General features: G+C 43.5%; 1 long non-coding RNA gene across 1 annotated transcript in view; it reads left to right on the top strand.

Annotated features, from left to right (window-relative positions):
• The window catches only part of LOC126416228 (uncharacterized), a 569,632-nt gene extending 549,779 nt beyond the window's left edge, over nucleotides 1–19,853 (top strand). Inside the window, exon 3 of the long non-coding RNA XR_007575419.1 lies at nucleotides 19,746–19,853. This is a non-coding gene — a long non-coding RNA (uncharacterized LOC126416228). The remainder of the gene's footprint in view (nucleotides 1–19,745) is intronic.
• The last annotated feature ends 444 nt before the right edge of the window (nucleotides 19,854–20,297 follow it).

Genomic DNA, 20,297 nt, shown 5'->3' with positions numbered 1-20,297 from the left:
ACGACTTACGTGACAATGTCAAAACTTTGGCGTCAATAAGTACTTTTTTATTTATTTAATCGTATGGCTAGGGGCCGCCGTCGGACACACCGTTCGCCGGGTGCCGGTCTCTCAATCTCACGCCATTTCGGCGACCTGCAGTCGATGGGGATGATAGGATGAGGACAGCACAACACCCAATCCCTGGGCAGAGAAAATTCCCCGACTCAGCCGGCAATCGAACGCGGGCCCAGAGAATTGACAATCCGTCACGCTGACCATTGACCTATCGGGGGCGGACCTCAATAAGTACTGCAACAATTTTTTTTTCTGAAAGCATGTTGGTTCTATTCAGAATTCCATACAGCATATTATTTGCCATTCTTTTGGCTACAAAACCCTGTATTGCAACATGATCTTCGTTAAATGCGACGGCCTTACGCCTCCTTACTGGGAGAGCCTGTATGCCCGCATGTTACCACTGTACTGGTCGACATCGGAGCCAACTTCTTACTGCATCAATAACACCCACACCATCTACATATTGATTCCCACGCAATGCATTATTCATTAGGCCACACACATAGAAGTCGAAATGTGGGACATGCGGGCTGCAGGGTGGATGAGGAAGAACAGTGAAGTTTTGTGAGCTCCACTCTGGTGCGCAGACTTAAGTGACACCTTGCGTCTTCATTGAGAAGGAGAAGTTTGTTTACATTTTTGTGGTGACGAACACGCTGCAGTCGTTTCTTCAATTTCCTGAGGGTAGAAAAACACGCTTCAGAGTTGATTGTTGCGCCGTGAGGGAGTACATCAAACAACACCTTCACAGTCCCAGAATGCCGTTGCCATGGCTTCACTTGGTTGGTGTGACGCCACTCCACGGATTGCCGTTTTGTTTCTGGTTCGAAGTGATGAACCCATGTTTCATCGCCTGTGCCGACGTTCGACAGAAAATGGTCACGATCAGCCACCTAACGTGCAAGCAACTTCGCACAGCCGGCCGTTGGGGCCGATCGGTTCTAGGCGCTTCAGTCCGGAACCGCGCTGCTGCTACGGTCGCAGGTTCGAATCCTGCCTCGGGCATGGATGTGTGTGATGTCCTTAGGTTAGTTAGGTTTAAGTAGTTCTAAGTTCTAGGGGACTGATGACCTCAGATGTTAAGTCCCATAGCGCTCAGAGCCATTTGAACCATTTGAACTCCTTCGTTGCTTTTTATGGTCTTCTATTAGGAGGCGAGGAACACAGCGGGTTCACACCCTGTGCGTACCCTAATTGATGGACGAGTGTGTCAGTACTACCAACAGTATTTGCGCAGCGAGGTGTTTGATTGTGATTTGCCTGTCACCTCGAACGAGAGTGTCCGCACGTTCCAACACTGCAGGAGTCACATCTGTGTGCGGAGGCCCGCACGCGGGAAATCGGACAGGTTTGCGCAATGTTGTTGCGGTGATAACACACGTCTCGGCCAACGACTCGCCGTCTTTTTATTCACTGACAGGTCTCTGTAGACGTTCTGCAAGCGTGTGAGAACACCTGCAATGCTCCGGTTTTGCCACCGAAAGAAGCTCAATGACAGCTGTCTGCTTGGAGCGCATCTCCTTTACAGTCACCATTCTGAAGGCTACATACCGGACCGCACATATTGGAACTTCATAAACTATAGAAACTGAAGCCAGAATATTCCAATATGAGCCACAACAAATTTCGCTTTTTTCCAACGTACACTGGCCGAGAAAAAAATTTGTTGCATTACTTATTGAACGCCCCTGGTGCGTGAGGTCCATACTTTTACACTGTAAATAATAAAATGTAACAAACAATTTTGATTTTAAGTTTACATGTACAGTCTGTTTACACTGTAAATAATAAAGTGTAACAAACACTGTTGAATTTAATTTTACGTATACAGTCTGGATAGTGGAGTCTGGTGAATCTGACAATGCTCTATAATAGGGTTACATGTCATCTGCATTATATATTCTAGATCATAAACAAAGTGCGGAAGTTTTGTTTTTACGTGTATAGAATCAGCTACATACCATAAAACGAACATGCAGATGGCATGATGTTCGCTGAGTAAAAACGGCAAAAAAAAAAGCGCGCGGAAAATATGTCACAAACAGCGACAACAATCCTCAAAAACATGCTGTGACATACAATAACTAAGATTAAAAAACCCACTGATGATGGTGATATTTGTCGCCGGAACTAGTTTGGGAAAACAAAGAAATAAACGAATAACAAGGTGTTTTGCACGAAAGCGGACTCAGTTTTTGATATTATTGTTTTCTATGCAAACACGGAGCCAATGAAGAGTTCCAAGATAAAATTACTGACATTGCATGTTTGCTGCTTGCACATTTTGGACTTTGCATATTTTTGGCTAAGTCTAATGACATAATACTTTAAAAGACGTAGTACATCATTGGAATATCTATTACATGTTCCCCTTGTTCTTGTACAGCTGCGAGCAAAGACTATGAAAGGTACTGACAAGAGCCGAGTTAATATCTTAGAGATGTGGTGCTGGAGGAAAAAGTTGTGTGCACCATGGACAGAAAGAAGAACCAATACTTCCAATTTCGAATAGCCCATATTGCAAGGCAAATTCGAAGGCAGAGGACCACTAGGAAAGGCAGTAACTGGATGGTTGGATCAAGCAAAGAAGATTACCGGCCTTCCTCATCACATTGTAGTAAGAGAGCTGAAGGTCGCTGTGGACGGACAAGAGTCGATTACTTAACAAATGAATAAATAAATTTGGATACGATAGTCAGCAATGAGTGAATCGATTAATTACGATGATGAATTCTCGTTAGTCTCTTGTGACTCAGACCACCCAACACTCATCAGGTGCCTTTTGCAGACGTGGTTTCATCATTTAAGAGCAAACTAGACAGGGAAGCACTCGACAGATGTGAAGTTAACACGATATAGGACACCAGCCCGTGGTGTTCCGAAATGGTAAAAGTATCTAGAAACGGTCGTCGGTATTAAACCGGAAAGGTGTCCGATCTGTCACACGTGTGTTACTCTAGGCGCTGCTGCATTAAGTGCACGCCAGGTGTGGCCGCCATGTCCTAAGCACTACCGCCAGGATCTCCATAAAGTACCGAAGCCGTCAGTTACCAGCTTTCCTTTCCCTCATAATTCTTTTTCCCACAATCTTCAGCCAACGGTAATTCCCATTCCCTTGCGTCCAGTTGTTTGGTTTTCTTAATCTTCTGAGCTATAGTTCGATTGGTCAGCGTACATACGTATTCGGAAACGAACCTGGCAATATTCGCAGTTGGTAAATATGTATGGCAAATGGATGAATGTCTAACCATCTACTCTTCCTCGCCCCCCCCCCCCCTCTCTTCCGTCTCATTCTCTCTCTCTCTCTCTCTCTCCCTTTCTCTTTCTCTCTCTGTCAATATTCTTCTCTCCATCTCTCATTGTACATCTCCAGCTCCCTTTCTCTCTGTCCTCCACATCCTCCCTCCTTCTTCTCTACGTCATCTTCTACTGCCCCTGTCCCCCCCTCACTCTCTCTCTCTCTCTCTCTCTCTCTCTCTCTCTCTATCTATCTTTATCTCTTCGTTTCCTCTCTTTATGTCCATTTCCCCCACCCCCATCTCGGTCTGTGTCTTCTTCCCTCCCTCCGACCTTGTTTATGGTTATTGCAAACAAAACCTTGATTGGGAACTGAAGTCACTTAGAATGAATAAGCAGCTAGCCCCTGTGGCCGAGCGGTTCTAGGCGCTTCAGCCCAGAACCGCGCTTCTGCTATGGTCGCAGGTTCGAATCCTGCCTGGGGCATGAATGTGTGTGATGTCCTTACGTTAATTAGGTTTAAGTAGTTCTACGTTCTAGGGGACTAATGACCTCAGACGTTAAGTCCCATAGTGTTTACAGCCATTTGAACCATTTTGAATGAATAAGCAAATAGGGGGGACATCACTGGTGTACTGGGTATCAGACAGACCTGTCCAGCTGCTGGATCTGTGGGGATAGAGGCTTCAATGATAGTATTTCGCATTATTTTAATCTACAAACGGGTAGTATTACGAAATTTTGGAAGATTTTTTGTTGTTGAAATCGACTGTGTGGAGGAAAGCAAAACAGTATATAAGGAGAAAGAATATATATGGGACAAATAATTTGTCTAATGATTCAACTGCCCTTTCATGGTAGTTAAATGTGACTACGAGAGAGAAAACGAAACTGCACATTTTCACAGCCCAGAATTTACATTTTGTAATCGGTTTCAACGAAAAACATGCGCATTGTTGTTTAAAAACATATATCGTCTGTGTACGTGTGAAACTAAATGAGAGTGTCGTGTAAAAATTTCAAGTAGATTGGTCAAGAACTTTTCGAGATTTTTGGAAAAAACTTTAAACAACATCTTGTCTTTATATAGAGGTACAGATATACATCCTAGATTCAGTAATGAAAATTTCACGCGTGGCTTCTCAAGGTGCTGTGGGTGCATAAAACTCAGCGGCAGGGGCAGGTCAGTCACCCTGAGGCAGCTTAACTCCCCACGCACAAATTACTCAAATTACATTCCTCTAGTATTTGAGAATTAGTGCACTTAGCGACGTCCAGTAAAGTCAACACACAATTTCAAACCTTTCCCAAACTTTTTCTGGATGACACGTCCCACCAAATAATGGAAAGAAAAAGTTAATCACTTACTACATCTTCAGTGTTCATGCAAGTAAGCTTTATCAGCTGGCATAAGGGTTTTAATTTATTGTTTCTGTACTAGTGACTCTATTCGCAACACCTTTTGCAGACACTATCCACTTACAACGCATGATGTATCTGCATAATTATGCCACTGTACGAGACATACTTCTGGGGATAAAACTCCTTTGCATATGGGAGGGAGCAGGGGGAAGAGTTGGGAGGCGGTGTTTAGTGGTTGACATATTAAAGTAATTACACATTATTCCGCCATGCCGCTTCCTCGCATAGACCAGTACAGGCAGACACGGCAGTTCGCCCGTACGGACAACGGCGCCTGTAGTGGCAAACGACGGCAACGTACTACGCGGTCGCCGTAACCCTTTTAAAACGCTTATCGAAGAGCGAGCGATTTGCCATGCAGCAGGATCCGTAGCATGTAAAAAGAACGAATGGGAAGATTACTACAGACTCGGGCCGAGCCGGACTCCAACAAGACAAAATTGTGAGGTCACTCTGCGTTTCAGATACCTTATTTGCCATTTTTCACGTTATATTTGGAACGCTATACGCAGGCTGAATCAGCTGATATCATGAGCGGTAACGTAGAGAACTACTGCAATGCATCGCGAGGCAATTCCCACAATCGGCGGGCAGATAGTGAGTATGGCCATAAGTTCTGGAAGTACGCTGGTGGTGTGAGAAACCGAACTATGCGTGGTAGCGAATCTATCTACTGTAGACCCCGGGGACCACCCGATATTTTGGTGTGAAACAACAATTTTTTCTGTACCAAATATTAATTATTAGCTGCACCCGGCCACGCTTTGCTATGGCTCAGTGTGCTTAAATGGGGAACAAACGAAAGAGAAAACACACGTTTTTAGTATACCCCTCTCTCTGGTCACCACCTTCTCCACCTCTCTCTGGCAATCTTCTCCTCCCTCTCTCTCTCTCTCTCTCTCTCTCTCTCTCTCTCTCTCTCTCTCCCGTCTCCTTCTGTCCCACTTTCCCCCTCTCTCAGTCCATCCCCTGTCCGCCTCCGGTAGCTGAGTGGTCAGCGAGACAGAATGTCAGTTCTAAGGGCCTGGGTTCGATTACCGGCTGGGTCGGAGATTTTCTCCGCTCAGGGACTGCGTGTTGTATTGTCCTCATCATCATTATTTCATCCCCATCGACGCACGAATCGCCGAAGTGGCGTCAAATCGAAAGTCTTGCACACGGCGAACGGTCTACCAGACGGAAGGCCCTACTCACGCGACATTATTATTTAGTCCATCTCTGCCTGCTCCCTCTCTCTGTCCATGTCCCCCTTCCAGTTTCCTACGTCCATTTCCTCGCACTCCTTCGTCTATCCCCTCTTCACCTTTGTCTCTGACTTTGAGCCTTGTTTATTGTTGTTGCAGATTCAAATTCTGTAGTATTATTCTAATCGCAAACCAATAAACCATAAAAATACAACTTTTCTGTTTCCTAACAACATGTAATGGGTGAATAACTTTCAGAGATTAACGATTTTGAAGAAACCAACATTTACATTTTCATAACTTTTCCCGTTTTGTTAATGTATACCAGATGGCGTTGCAGCAGGTATATAAAAACACGTTAGTACTCGAATGCAGTTCTATGTCAAAATTTCAAAGCATCCCGTTAAGAACTTTTGGAGGTTTGAGATTTTGGAGAAACAAACATCTACGTTTGTACTTATACAGAAATTATTAATGCTCCTAACCGCAAATCTTCGAAAGTTTATACCTGAATGCTTTGAAACTTTGACACAACGTTTTAATGTACCTACTGTTTTTAAAATACATGTAATATATAATTTTTAAAGGTACACGGAAACACGCCTGTAACCTGTCTTACAATACAACGTTGTGTCAAAATTTCGAAGTAATCGGTCAAGAGAGACACATGTTTTGGAACAAACGTACATTAAATTTTTTTGTCTAGATTAGAATCCATTTTTAACATAATAATTGCTAGGTGCAGTCGAACAGCCATTAAAGGTTCTTTACTATTATAACACTGTCCAGTATACTAATTAAAATAAGAAATGATGGTGTGTACGCTGTCGACAAAGCACCAATTCTTCCGATGTCGTACAAAGTTTGTTAGCGATCCTTGATGGGAGACAAGTAAGTCACTTGGCGTTGGGATGTGCTTCTGATCTGAACTTCGTGTCAGCCATACTCTCGATTTTTAGTATCCTACGAAATTAACTGTAACAAACTGAGTCATTGTATGTTATCTTACGGTCCTTAGCAGTAAAAGTTCCGTAACGACACCCCAAACTGATCTTTGAAGTAGATTTGCTGCCTTCAGAACGTTTCCAGCTCACTATTGTATCTGATGCGAGAAATGACACCAGGCTTGTAGAGAACACATAGGAGAAACGCCTACGCGTCGATTCACAAAGGTAATCTGAGAAAGTTCGAGTCGATGTCTGGGCACACATTTTCAGCTGTCCCCATCGAGGTATATCATCAACACCTGTCGGCAGCTGAGGGTCATCATGGTATCTGTTCTTTCGAGAACAGTTACTATCTTCATATGTAGTTAAAGGCTATCCGGCCATTGACCTTCGTCTGTGCGAATGCGCACAGGTTTCCCGAACTCTTTCGGGAATCGTCACCTTAGCTGGCGCGAGTATTGAATGGATGGACAAATGTCTATTAGGTACATTACGTATGTAGATTGTGACAGTTGGGAATGTTGGTCTCACGGGAAACGTGCAAGGGATAAGTCCCTCCAGTCGTGCATCTGCCATGTAAGGAGGAGATCACGGGTTCGAGTCCCGGTCGGGGCACAAATTTTCAGCTGTCCCCATCGAGGTATATTATCAACACGTGTCGGCAGCTGAGAATTTCAATTAATTATCATTTAATCTGAGAAAGGTTTACCTTTTCCTTGCAGTCTCGGGAAAAACGCAGGCTCAATGCTTCTGTACAGCCCCTACGTCACCTTCTGCGGACTCGTGGCTATTCTAAGATCCGCGGAAGTTTAGTGATCGAGTGGATCCTCACGATGTGCAGCAGGAGTAGCCAGCCGCAGTCAGGGGTGTTGCGAGGAAGCCTACATTTCCGGCGCGTTTCCTTTCGAACGTCTCTGACTGCGCTCCAGACCCCGCCCCCCCCCCCCCCCCCCATCCTTTCATCAAGGTCGTCACGACCGAGATGCCGACACAGCAACGCTGGTTTCCTTAGGCCGCAGCATAACATCCTGTACACGGACAAGAACAGCGTCCGGGGAACGTGAAGCAAGCCGCTAGCCAAGGGGAAGTGTCAGTCGGCGCTCGAAGAGTTCACGCGACTTGACGTGTAGCTACGAGAGCAGGGTGCTTTCACAAGTAATTGCATACGACGTGCGGTTACTATCTTTGCCATAGAAGGGTATTTCTACTTTTAATATGAAAAATTATAGTTCAAATGGCTCTGAGCACTATGGGACTTAATTTCTCAGGTCATAAATCCCCTAGAACTTAGAACTACTTTAACCTAACTAACCTAAGGACATCACACACATTCATGACCGAGGCAGGATTCGAACCAGCGACCGTAGCGGTCGCGCGGTTCCAGAGTGTAGCGCCTAGAAACGCTCGGCCACTCCGGCCGGCAAAGATTATTGTGCAAATTGGTTAGATGACGATAAATTCCACTTTAGGATAGGTAAAGTAACCATAGAGGCAATTCTGACGTTGCAGCTGATAATGGAAGCAAGGCTCACGAGAAATCGAGACACATTCATAGGATTTCGGGACCTGCAGAAAGCGTTCGACAATATAAAATGGTGCAAATTCTGAGAAAAGTAGGGGTAAGCTATTGAGAAAAACGGGTAATACACAATCTATAGTTCAAATGGCTCTGAGCAGTATAGGACTTAATTTCTGAGGTCATCAGTCCTCTAGAACTTAGAACTACTTAAACCTAACCGAGGCTGGATTCGAACCTGCAACCGGCCGGCTTGAATTTGTAGCATAATAGAAAAATGCTGTACCTATCCTGAGGTCTCGCTAATACTGTATTACATGAAGGTTAAATGGTATAAGACACAAGACCCTGATTATGGCAGGTAACATCACAAAGAAACTGCACATCTAGTAAATCGTACCAAGAGTTAGCCACTCTGTAATTTGTTTATAACTATGTCTATGTAGTGGCTGGTACATATACTGCCATTATTAAAATGTGTAACAACTCGTATGTTATGAACATAAACGGAATACGTAGCAGACAACCTCTTGTCATAAGATGTTCAGTGCTTGCTGCAGAAACATAAAACTGGCAAAGTGGTAATTTGATAGAAGATGTCATCGAAAATACTGGAAATTTTTTTTGATGGCTTCTAGTCGATCATTTAATATTATGATGGGCAGTCTTTCATTATTGCAAGAAATATGCAAATTTTTAATATAGTTTTCTGTGTTTCGGGCAAAACTTTCATATTTTGTTTCATATCTGTGATTTTAATTTCGTATTCTTCATGCGTAGTTCAGATACCGATTTAATTTGCGAATTAGTATGCTCTAGTCTTGTCTTTCGAATATAAAATTTATTGCTATGACCACATTCTAGTTTATATATACTTATGAGTCGTTGTACTTATTCTTACTATCGGCTGTGTGGCGGTTTGATCTTAAGTGCCTTACACGCCGTTTAAAATGAATTTTCACTGTTTAGAACATGCTCAGCTTACGTAAACAGATGTGTTACTGTGTACTGCGATGTAACAAGCATCTGTGAGCGATATTTGTATGGACATGGCGTTTTGCACAAGGTGTACTATATTTTTAAATATTTTAGTTATGAAAAACGTTTGGGAAAGTGCTGGTTTTTATTCACTTGCAATTAATACTGACTTACATTCATTGTCGAGAGTGTATTATAAACATACACATGCGTTTTTGAGGATTTATCGCCATAATCTTCTTCTATTACTTCCATCCCTTCCTCTTTCTTCCTCTTGCCTTTCTTCGTCCTTCTGCCTTCTTTCCTTTCCTCACCCTGCGAAGTGACACAGTTCCTAAGACAATAGACTCTCGCGCGATCAACCAGAATTAAGTTATCCGCGCAGTTCCTAAATGCCTTAAGAAAACTGCTGTGTTGGCTTTTCGGAAAGTTCTTGTCCCGTTTCTTGCCTCGACATTATCCGAAACATGCTCATGGCTGAACTCGAATGGCCTTGTCATTAATGAGATGTAGCCGAGCGGTTCTAGGCGCTTCAGTCTGGAACCGCATGATCGCTACAGTCGCAGGTTCGTATCCTGCCTCGGGCATGGACGTGTGTGATGTCCTTAGGTTAGTTAGGTTTAAGTAGTTCTGAGATCTAGGGGACTGATAACCTCAGATGTTAAGTCTCATAGTGCTCAGAGCCATTTGAACTTTTTTTTTTTTCGAGATGTAAAGCAATAACTTTCTTTTATTCCCATTCTTCTATCATTCGTCCATGCTTCATTTCCTTCTTCTTCACTCCTTTTCCTTTTATCGTCTTTTCACGTTGTTCTTATTTGTGGGGAACTGTAGATAGTCAGTCTGTCTTTATTATTCGTGGTATTAAACAATCATAAACAAGGAAATGTGCGGTAATACTCTTCAAATTCCACTTGTCTATCGTTAGATCACTCAGTCAAAATCCTAACGCCAAGGGAAATTTAAATGCGTGTGACAGACTGCATCTTTTAAGAGAACGGTGGAAGTGTGCGTGATTGTTGCACGTGTCTACCTGTCTTGGATAGGGAGAAACATGCCACTCTCTATCTCTAACACACCAGTAACAAAAAGGATATTAAACAACATATAATAAATAATATAAATAATTGGCAGTGCCTTACCCCTTACCATATTAGCAAATGTAAGCATTACTAACGAGGTTGTCTCAGAACCAGTTTCCAAAAAGATGGCTACATTAATCCGCCCTAGGTTATTTTTACTGAATTTGGACATTTGTTATTAACGTCGCACATAGGACGGTGAATACCATTTGTCATGTAGATTCAAAGTTTGAAATATCAGTTCTCATTGTGTACCACATAGTGCTAGCATTCCCCCCTTGCACTCAATCCGTTAAAATAAATTATCAACTCCGATAGCTTATTAGATGTTCAAATGATCAAATGCGTGTGAATTCCTAGACTTAGACACTCCTTAAACTAACTTGTGCTAAGAACAACACACACACCCTTGCCCGAGGGAGGACTCGAACCTGCTGCGGGAGGCGCCGCGCATTGCGTGACAGGACGCCTCAAACCGAGCGGCAGCTAATTAGATCATTGAATCATTGTTTCTCTACTCTTCCTGAGTCATTGACCATTTATCAGCAACAAACCTCTTTCATCATTACAATTTCTAAAGACATACTGATATAAATGTGAACATAAACGACATTCAGGCGTCATGCTTCGGACATGATTCGTACACCATATGTCTTACACCCTATATAAACTTCCATGAACCGATACACACCTACCTACCTCAACTCAACATCTCAAATACATATTCCTTCGTCATCCATTAGTCACTTTCATTAATCTCTGCACAATAACTCCTCAACGCTCCATTAACTCTCTACATTGAGAAATTTGTGTAGTAATGTTTTATCTTTATGTGACGTTTGTGAACTGTTATATATACACGGCGCGTATGTAGATAATGTAGTCCTTTTTCATGTTGGTTTTACAGGTGCTTGACAATGACAAGTAGTCGAAATTAGCTAATCGCACGATTAAATAAAAATCGCATTAAGGCCTACTACTGACCATGTTTACATTTATTAAGCATCTGGAGGCTGTGGATCCCTACAAATAAAATTTTTTTAACGCTGCACACATTATAAACCTGATAAACTTCATAACACCACTTCTCTCTATATCTCAGTATTACTTGCAATTTCATAACATCACAACACCACTTCTCTCTATATCACAGTATTGTTTGCATAGACCAAATTTGACAATTATGAGCCACTATACACATCCTCCTATTGACAATACCCATCAGCTGTCGGTTAACTACAATTCTATACAGTTTGCTTGCTGTTTCATTTGTTTAGAAAATATTCAGCAGCCTAGCTCGCATAGAATATTTCTTTATTAAAGACAACCGCTTTCGACAGACTTTGGTGTAATCTTCAGGTCTTAAAAATCTTAATACCTCGACCTGTATGAGGCAAAACTACATTTATCTTTACGTAAGGGGATGCGGACCTCTTACAAATCTTCGTATTAAAGGTCATAATTTCAGAGTTATCAGGAGGCACAAAGCACAAATGTCAAGAGTAGCTGCTCAGAACAAAAGTAAGATAAAAGAACATCTACAAAAGGATGAAAACCATTTTTCATAAATTGCAATGATACCTATGATTTAAATCAGTTTTCTATTTTACAAAAAGAATCAATGATTTTTTATTGTGAAGACAAATATGGACTAAGGCTTTTACGAATTCATATAACAGATAGTCGAATCACATCATCCTCAGATTGTAGATAGCGTAACTGTTGGGTATTAGTCTTTTTTTGACAGTTCATATAATTCTATCGATGGTTTGCACTACAAAAACTCAAACTAGCCAATATTTGAAGTGTGTCACAGTATGAGTATTTACGTTTTAAAGTTTGGGCTTGCAAACTAGCGAATAAATCGCATAATGCTGAATTAAGGAAATCTTGTTTCTGCTACAGATTAAAGCTAAGGCGTAATTTGCAAATTAGCTCGCGCCAGTGCCATCTTTACGTGTTTTTAAACACCCAGGGGTAAATTCTAAGCATTAAGACTAGCTGTAGAATGCAAAGCAGCTTTCATGAAAATTCACGTGTCTTACATCAAGCTAAGTATCGGCTTTTTGCAGCTGCCGCTTCTGATGCTATGGTATTCTTAAGATATTGCCTCGGCACCTAGCCAGATCGTTACTTTCTACGACTTGGCAGCTGACCAGCGCAATTTCTGTGCAAATTTTCTTTCCAATAGCATGCCAGATGCGCTTAATATATCTCGTATCAATGAGACCACTGGCCGTCTGATTTGACCTTTAGTTTGAGTGAATTTGGTGCTGTCTTCCAATGTAAGTGTTGTACTTACATGGCTTCATGGTTCTGACTAATTCCATTCTGTGAAAGTATAGGCAAGAAAATAATGTTATTTACTGTAATTATTGACACTTTCCTGGCGTAATGAGCGTTCTGTGAGGTTTGGAGTTTGCAGTTCGATGACATAGACATCGCCGGCCGGAGTGACCGAGCGGTTCTAGGCGCTTCAATCTGGAACCGCGCGACCGCTACGGTCGCAGGTTCGAATCCTGCCTCGGGCATGGGTGTGTGGGATGTCCTTAGGTTAGTTAGGTTTAAGTAGTTCTAAGTTCTAGGGGACTGATGACCTGAGCTGTTAAGTCCCATAGTGCTCAGAGCCATTTGAACCAATTTTTGACACAGACATCGTGCAGCGATATTTCAGCTGACAATCACACATTCGTCTTCAGGTGAGTTTTACTCTGGCGTTTGCTGGTGCACGTCGCTGATGTAATACGAAAAATTGATGCGATGGCTCACGCAAGTGGGTAGCGCTGCATGACCGCCCACTGTTGAGTTAGCATCGTCTGTGGAATATTGTTGCATCTGAGGGGAGCAGGTGCATGCGCAACTGTGATATTCCGTGCACGCCCTCGAACGAATTGTGGGACCACCGAGTTTAAATTCAGTGGTCAAAATAATAAAATCAATTGTCGCTAGATGTGTTATTAGCTGTAATGATTTTTGTCTTTCTGAAGCTATTGAAGAAGGAACTAAGTCTCGTGCCGTATCAAGTTGAAAGCGACTATCAAGATTAATAAGATTTTCCGCCAAATGCATTTCCAAAAGTTCCTAAATAAGTGCATCTCAGAAGGCTCTCGTCAAGACCATGATTTTCGTGGGAGAGAGGTCCACATAACATTTTGTAAAGATAGATTGCTCTTCTATGGCTGGCTTACTGGACTACACAAACATCTTGGACAGATCACAAAAAATAGCAGCTCGTCATATTTTATTATTTAAATGTATTAATCTTCGGTGAGTGAATCTATAAATATGATTCTTGGTCAAGCAACTCTTCTGGAATTCAAACTGTGATGCGCTAAGTAAATTGTTCCTACTTAAATATGAAACTGCTCTTGACAACATTAGTTTTTCAAATATTTTGGAAAATACTTGAGTAAGAAAATTAAACGATAATTATTTAAGCCAGTTCGTTACAGGAAACGTGCTCCGCACAGTCCTGCAAGCAGCGGGTACTATACACCCTCCATCGTCATTGTGAAATAGGTGGGGAACCATGTGGAGCTTGTGTAAATGAGGAGATCGATATTGAGGGAAATGCTAGGAGAAATGTAGAGTCCTTGTCGATTTATAGATCAGTTACATCAAGTCGCAGATCAGCGCAAACTGAGTAATGGAAGCTTTTTCATTTTCCCCTTCAGTTGTTCTACGGATCCGGATTTTTTCCCCAACGTGAGTTGTGCTCCACCTGTAGACACACAAACTCATAAATTCAGTAAGAAAGCTGTATTTTCCATATTTTCTTCAAGGCTGCTACCAATGACACAGCTGTATGCCTGCGATAACTGCACTTTCAAGCCGCGCGGTCTAGGGCATCTTGTCACGGTCCGCGCGGCTCCCCCCGTCTGAGGTTCGAGTCCTCCCTCGGGCATGGGCGTGTGTGTCGTCCTTAACGGAAGTTAGTTTACATAGTGTGTAAGCTTAGGGACCTATGGCCTCAGCAGTTTGATCCCATAAGACCTTACCACAAATTTTCCAAATTTTTTGCACTTTCAATTGTTTTTCTTGAAGTGGACATGAATATTCAAGTGCAACTGCCACGTATTCTTTTATTACATTTCCATCCGCGAAACAGCGCAAGCACTTCGTTAAAAATAATGCAGTTTTGTAGCTCAGCCTAACGGCACACTCGCATGGTTTTTCTTCGTCTTCAGAGAGCTTCCTTTTAAGTTCTAAGACCTCCGGTACAGACTCAAGTACTTCGTATTTTCGTTTCATTATTTTTCGAGGTGGTATGGTGTTTAGTACCTTCCTGAAAGTATTCAGCTCCTTACGATGCACTAACAAGGGGAGACCACGACGTTGAGAATAGGGATTTACTTCAAACTTTGTAAACCTTCTGTAGGCCATTAAAACAACATGATGTGCAAGTAGTAAGGTGCACTATCCTGGCAATTCCGAGTAAATATCAAGAGAAGCTCATCTACCGTGTAAATGACGTACGTGTGCTAAAATGCCTTCTGTAAGAAGTCTGTGTGGCCAAGTAGTTAGAATTCGCGCGTTGCAAGAGGGTCGTGGACGAGACAACAGTTCGAAATCGTCATGTCATTCATTATCTGCAGTGGTCAAGTAACAGCAAGTCACCGTCATTTTTGGAGTCGAAGCGTAAATCCTGTGATAGTCAAAAAATTTGCACCTACACTATTCGAGCACCCCTACGCAGGTTAACTGCCAAATGCAGCCTGCCTCTGTGTCTGTAGCTCGAAGCGTGGAGGTGCAAAGTAGTTCCGGGTGCCTTAAAATTTAATTAAAAATAATCAGTAGACAAATAACATGAAATTCACTAAAACTTCATGCAAATACACGTAAATTTTTTTAATTATATTACCTCTCAAATGCCATATAAATTAAATAATCTAACCAGTGATGAAAAAAATATAAATTAAAAATTGTTTGAGTGGGAGTCGAACCATCTCCTAATACACGTTCTCCTTACGGAGTTCGAACGTTAACCATCTGTTCACCACCGACTCGTACGTTCATCACCTACTCACATATACATAAGGAACATAACAGACGCGATTTCCTCGGAATTGCCAGTGTAGTGCACCTTACTACTTCACATTATGTTGTTTTAATGGCCTACTAAAGACGTACAAAGTTTGAAGTAAATCTGTGATCCCAACGTCACGTCCCCCTTGTAAGTATTTTGCGAAACCACCGTTTTTGTGTAAAATGGTAAGAGTCCTTGCACCAATTTCACAGTTTCCATACTCCCCACCACGCCGCAAGTGTTCTGCTTGCGAACATGAGCAGGCGCGAGTGCTTACGCTCAAAATCAGAAAGTTGTTAAGCCCTGATTTGAGCCTTTCTTGTCACCCTTCTTATAAAGATGATGATGATGTTTGATTTGTGGGGCGCTCAACTGCGCGGTCATCGGGACCCGTGCAAAGTCCCAATTTTTATACATTACATTTCTTTTACGCAATCCAGTGTAGCCACTGTCAGGAATGATGATGATGATATGATGAGAACAACACAAACACCCAGTACTCGGGCAGAGAAAATCCCTAACCCGGCCGGGAATAGAACTCGGGACCCCGTGATCCAGAGGCAGCAATGTTAGCCACTAGACCATGAACTGTGCACTTCTTATAAAGAGATCTAACAGTGGCATATTTTTGTCTCATATACGAATGCATGGTTTCGCGGCGATGTCTACTGCTACAATTCTCTTGAGCTTCCAGCCGCGTCAAGTGGTCTGAAATCTACGGGGTTTTGGGCGAGTATTCCTCGACCGTTGTCAAGTGGTGACTCTCTTCTGGTTGCTGCTATCGTCCTTACCTAGCCGCGCTGCCTTCTGTGACGTTACTGGTGCTCGCTCCAGCACCATATAAGACTCTCTGTTTTCCGCCGCGCCTGCCTCAACCTAACGGTGGTCTGGTACCATGCCGCGCTCAGCTGCAGGCCGCCGCCTTTATTGAGGGTGTTGTGACAAATTGTCATCTAGATCGCTCTTTTTATTACGCTATCCCAGAAACTATTAGTCTCTATATAACAGATGTCTCGTCGAATGATATATGATGTCCGTTTTCTAGAGCTTGGTTTGCTATCGCCGATTTCTCAGGGTGCCGAAGGTGAAAAAATCGCCCGTGTTCTACGCACAGCCCGTCCGTCATAAAACTGTTCACACCTACACGATATTTTCCATGCTCTGGCGTCCTAAGGCCTATATCGTCTTTCACAGGCATCATAAGTTGCCGAAGTTTTGCTCATGTCATGAATACCGAGTTGATTTTATGCCTCTTTAATAGCCGGCCAATCTTTCCTGTTTCTGAGCGACGCCGCGCGGGGTAGCCGTGCGTTCTGGGGCGTCTTGTCACGGTTAGCGTGGTAACCCCCCCCCCCCGTATGATGTTCGAGTCCTCCCTCGGGTATGGGTGTGTGTGTTGTCCTTACTTTAGTTTAAGTTAGATTAAGTAGTGCATCTAGTGACCGATGACCTCAGCAGGTTGGTCCCATAGTCCTTACCACAAATTTCCAATTTACTGAGCCACAGAATGACAAAAATTCTAGCTTTTCCTAGTACTTCTCGGGATCCGTTTGCTTACATGTTTTCGGAAAGATGACCTGTGATATCTGGTAGCCGTTTCCATTGAATACTTTCCGTAAGTCGCTCAGTTCCTTCGGCAGGCCTTCAGCGTATGAGACAGCTTCCGCTCGATCCTACAAGGGCCTCAGAAAAGAACGTTCCTGTAACGGATGGTGTTCGCTGTTAACGTGTAGATATTTTTATGTGTCTGGAAAAGTTGTTAGTTCTAATGATGCATTACATATATGACTACCGATATTAATTATTGAGTTTGAAAAAGTTTTCAGGAGTTCTTGATTTTAGCCTTTGGGCAGCCGGTTGAATAACATATAGGGTAGCGTTCGGACAGGTTAGGTTTGAGACAGCCATTGATGGGTCTCAATATCTCTTAAAAGTGCGACGTTAACTCTCTCAGCACGAGCGGTTATGTACGAGGCAGGTGCAGCATACTCGCTGGCCGACTAGCGAACTATCGGGTGGTTAAAATGGTTCAAATGGCTCTGAGCACTATGGGACTTAACTGCTGAGATCATCAGTCCCCTAGAACGTAGAACTACTTATACCTAACTAACCTAAGAACATCACACACAACCATCCCCGAGGCAGGATTCGAACCTGCGAACGTAGTGGGCGCGCGGTTCCAGACTGTAGCGCCTAGAACCGCTCAGCCACTCCGGCCGGCGGTGGTTAAATTCAGGTGGAATTACTTGTACAGGTCCATTGTGGCCTGTAAGTATCGTGTGGCAGTGAAACTTGGTGAATGCGCTATTGCGCTAATGCGGAACGATTTTACTCTGGAAAAAGCCTAGCTCTGATTTTGGCCACCAGGTGCAAATGTGGTACTGTACGGAATCTCGTCGACTTCTCCAGTGGTCATGTTGAGCAAATCACTAATAATACACTATTGGCTATTAAAATTGCTACACACGAAGACGACGTGCTACAGATGCGAAATTTAACCGACAGGAAGAAGATGCTGTGATATGCAAATGATTAGGATTTCAGAGCATTCACACAAAGTTGACGCCGGTGGCAACACTTACAACGTGCTGACATGAGGAAAGTTTCCAACCGATTTCTCATACACAAACAGCAGTTGACCGGCGTGCCTGGTGAAACGTTGTTGTGATGCCTCGTGTAAGGAGGGGAAATGCGTACCATCACGTTTCCGACTTTGATAAAGGTCGGATTGTAGCCTATCGCGATTGCGGTTTATAGTACCGCGACATTGCTGCTCGCGTTGGTCGAGATCCAATGACTGTTAGCAGAATATGGAATTGGTGAGTTCGGGAGGGTAATACGGAACGCCGTGCTTGACCCCAACGGCAGTCGAGATGACAGGCATCTTATCCGCATGGCTGTAACGGATCGTGCAGCCACATCTCGATCCCTGAGTCAACAGATGGAGACGTTTGCAAGACAACAACCATCTGCACGAATAGTTCGACGACGTTTGCAGCGGCATGGACTATCAGCTCGGAGACCATGGCTGCGGTTACCCTTGACGCTGCATCACAGACACGAGCGCCTGCGATGGTGTACTCAACGACGAATCTAGGTGCACAAATGGCAAAACGTCATTTTTTCGGATGAATCCAGGTTCTGTTTACAGCATCATGATGGTCGCACTCGTGTTTGGCGACATCGCGGTGAACGCACGTTGGAAGCGTGTATTCGTCATCGCCATAATGGCGTATCACCCGGCGTGATGGTATGGGGTGCGATTGGTTAAACGTCTCGGTCACCTCTTGCTAGTACTGACGGCAATTTGAACAGCGGACGTTACATTTCAGATGTGTTACGACCCGTGGCTCTGTCCTTCATTCGATCCCTGCGAAACCCTACACTTCAGCACGATAATGCACGACCGCACGTTGCAGGTCCTGTACGGGCCTTTCTGGATACAGAAAATGTTCGACTGCTGCCCTGGCCAGCACATTCTCCAGATCTCTCACCAATTGAATACGTCTGATCAATGGTGGCCGAGCAACAGGCTCGTCACAATACGCCAGTCACTACTCTTGATGAACTGTGGTATCGTGTTGAAGCTGCATGGGCAGCTGTACCTATACACAACGCCATCCAAGCTCTGTCTGACTCAATGCCCAGGCGTATCAAGGCCGTTATTATTGCCAGAGGTGGTTGTTCTGGGTACTGATTTTTCAGGGTCTGTTCACCCAAATTGCGTGAAAATGTAATCACATGTCAGTTCTAGTATAATATATTTGTTCAATGAATACGCGTTTATCATCTGCATTTCTTCTTGGTGTAGCAATTTTGATGGCCAGTAGTGTAAAATGAACATTATGCTTTTCTCACGTTGGTCTTTTCTGCCCACGTCCCGTTCCTAATACGTTACATATTGACATTTTCCTAAAAGTCTTTCTTGCATTCTCAGCGCCACATTTGCACCTGGGGCCCAAAACTAGAAGTATTTTTTTTCCGGCGTAAATCGGTTCAGCATTAATGCACTAGAACATCTACCGAGTTTCGCTGCCATACCATAATTACAGCCCACACTGGACTTCAGTGAGTAGTACTTTAATTATTACCACGCCATACCATTGCCGCTGTTTCTACCATTTTCGATGTAGCATCTCAATATGAGCCTACAACGTCGCAGAGGGTATTTTCACCACTGACTTTAGCGTTGGTTTTGCCGCAGTGCCGCTTATACGTCAGTGGTTTGCTAGCTAAGCTGCAAGTGGACACTAATGACGTGTGCTACTTGTTGCTTCTTTGTTTTTCTTTTAGGAAGTATGGCGGCCACGACGGTGCGCATGCCGTCTCGCAGCCAGACGCCACTCAAGACGCTCAACAGGGGGACCGGCTTCCTGCGGGCGCACCGCTCCGTCACCACAGGTGAGTACAGCGAGTCGGCCCAACGCCAGCTGCGCTTTCTACTCTCTGTCTTCCAGCGACTGTCAAAACACTGACAAGGAGATGGCACGAGCGTGGGGTCGGGGTTTTGTCCCAAATTTTGTGTGGTGAAAGAGGACCCCGAACAACTCACGTGGTTAAAATATTAGGACGCACTAGCCGGAAAATCCCGGGAAAAATCGATCCAGAGTTTCTTAAGTGCCTTATGAGTATAAAATGCTAGTCCATTGCCGAGCCGCCGTCTGGCCTATAAGTTTAGGGCTCTGAGTCTTAGCCAGAGGTCTCGGGTTCTATTCCTCCTGTGGCACTTTTTTTCTTCTATTTCATTTTCTTTTGTTATTCCACCAATTAATCAGAAAGTTTCCCAAACCTACATTACCTTTAACAAATTAGATACGTTATTGAATAAAAATTATTTTCTTTTTG

This window comes from Schistocerca serialis, chromosome 8, assembly GCF_023864345.2.
Source record: "Schistocerca serialis cubense isolate TAMUIC-IGC-003099 chromosome 8, iqSchSeri2.2, whole genome shotgun sequence".
In the NCBI taxonomy this organism is placed as follows: domain Eukaryota; kingdom Metazoa; phylum Arthropoda; class Insecta; order Orthoptera; family Acrididae; genus Schistocerca; species Schistocerca serialis.
The sequence above is the reverse complement of the archived record's forward strand: the minus strand, read 5'-3'. Positions and strand labels throughout refer to the sequence as shown.